Source organism: Elephantulus edwardii, unplaced genomic scaffold (assembly GCF_000299155.1).
Source record: "Elephantulus edwardii isolate Elephantulus edwardi_28Jun2011 unplaced genomic scaffold, EleEdw1.0 scaffold00483, whole genome shotgun sequence".
NCBI classification, from domain to species: Eukaryota; Metazoa; Chordata; class Mammalia; order Macroscelidea; family Macroscelididae; genus Elephantulus; species Elephantulus edwardii.
The window spans coordinates 489764-491914 of record NW_006400233.1 but is presented as its reverse complement, the minus strand read 5'-3'; positions in this window follow the sequence as shown (position 1 = coordinate 491914).

Here is a 2151-nt window from a genome sequence, read left to right as displayed (position 1 = left end):
GGATGGGAGTGTCAGAGACAGTGTGATTGGCACAGGACAGAGCATAATTTAGGGCTGTTGTACATAGGGTCGCTATGAGTCGCAAGCGACTCAACGGCATTTAACAACAACAAGAAGAATAAGTAGCATTTGTCATAAATCTTCTCTGAGTGTTTGGTGGAATTTAACTGTGAAGCCATCTGGTCCAGGACTTTTTTTGTGGGGGAGTCTTTATAGCATCTGGTGATTTGAACTGCATGCCTTCAAGAGCCAAGATCCATCTAACATTAGATATAATATTCCTGGTACCACGGCCTCTTCTAAACTCAGCCTGCACATCTGGCAGTTCTCTGTTGAAGTGTTGCTCCAGTCACTTTTTTTTATAATTTTCAGCAGAATCTTGCTTGCATGTGATATTAATGATATTGTCTGATAATTTCTCCACCCTGTTGGGTCACCTTTCCTTGGAATGGTAACAAATATAGATATCTTCCATTCAGTTGTCCAGGTGGCTGTCCTCCAGATTTCTTGGCACAACTTAGTGAGCACATTCAGGGCAGTGTCTGTTTGTTGAAATATGTCAGTTGGTATGCCGTCAATTCCTGGGGCCTTGTTCTATGCCAGTTCTTTCAGAGCAGCTTCAACTTCTTCCCTCAGCACCACAGGTTCTTCCTTATACTTTGTTCCATGAAATTGTTCTGTGTCAGCCAATTCCATCTGGTACAGTGACTCTGTATACTCTTTCCATTCTCTTGTAATGCCTCTTGGATTGTTTAACATTCTGCCCAAAGCATCCTTAAGTATTGCTACTCGTGGCTTGAATTTGTTTTTCAATTCCTTTGGCTTAAGAAATGCTGAGTGAGTTCGACTCTTTTGATTTTCTGACTCCAGCTCTTTGCACACTTCATTATAATACCTTACTTTGTCTTCTCGAGCTGCCCTTTCAAATCTTTTGTTCAGCTCCTTAATTTCTTGATTTCTTCCTTTAGCTTTGGCTTCTTGGTGCTCTCATGCTATATTCAGAGTTTCATCTGACATCCCTCTTTATCTTTTCTTTCTCTCTGCCTTTGTAATGACCTTTTGCATTCTTCATTTTTTATATCCATCAACAACCTGTGTTATGTGGATGACACAACCCAGCTTGCTGAAACTGAGGAGGACCTGAAGTGCTTGCTGCAGAAGATCAAGGACTGCAGCCTTCAATATGGATTGAAGCTCAATATCAATAAAACAAAGATTCTCACACCACTGGGCCAATTGGCAACATCATTATGGATGGTGAAGAGATTGGGATTGTTAAAGTTTTCATTTACTTAGCTCCACTGTTCACACTCTTGGTACCAGCAGGCAGGGAATTAAGAGATGAATTGCAATGGAAAAGTCAGCTGTCAGAAACCTCTCCAGAGTACAAAAGAGCAATGATTTCAGTCTGGATACTAAGGTGCACCTGATCCAGGTCATAGTCTTCACATTTGCTTGCTATGCATCAGATAGTTGCACAATTACTAGGGATGATAGAAAAAGAATTGATGCCTTTGAACTGGTGCTGGAGAAGAGTGTTGAATATACCATGGACTGCTAGGGTGAATCTGGGCTTTTCCTTGGAGGCAAGGATTCTGAAGTTTCATCTGACATATTTTGGACATGTTACAAAGAGAAAGCAGTCCTTGGAGGGGGACATATTGTTAGGGAGAGTGGAGGGACAGTGCAAGAGAGGAAGACCCTCGATGAGATGAAACGATTCAGTGACTGGGGTAATGGGCTAGGTATGTCAGAGACAATAATGTTGGCACAGGGTAGAGGAGGGTTTAGGCCTCTTGTACATAAGGTTGCTATGGGTTGCAAGTGACTAGATGGCACATAACAGCAACAACCACATCTCTGGAGTGTTTACTTTCTTGGTGGTTTCCATTGTTTTCCCATCATTTACACCTCTTCTGTAGCTGTTCAAATATCGCTTGATCAATATATTTTTTCTGGTTCTCTAACTGTAGGGTTGTTGTTGTTGTTGTTGTTATGTGCCGTCGAGTCACCTGCGACTCATAGTGACCCTATGTACAACAACCCTAAACTCCGCTCTGTCCTGTGCCAATTGCACTGTCTTCGACACTCCCATCCCAATTATCCCAATCATTGAATCAATCCACCTCATAGAGGGCCTTCCTCTCCTGT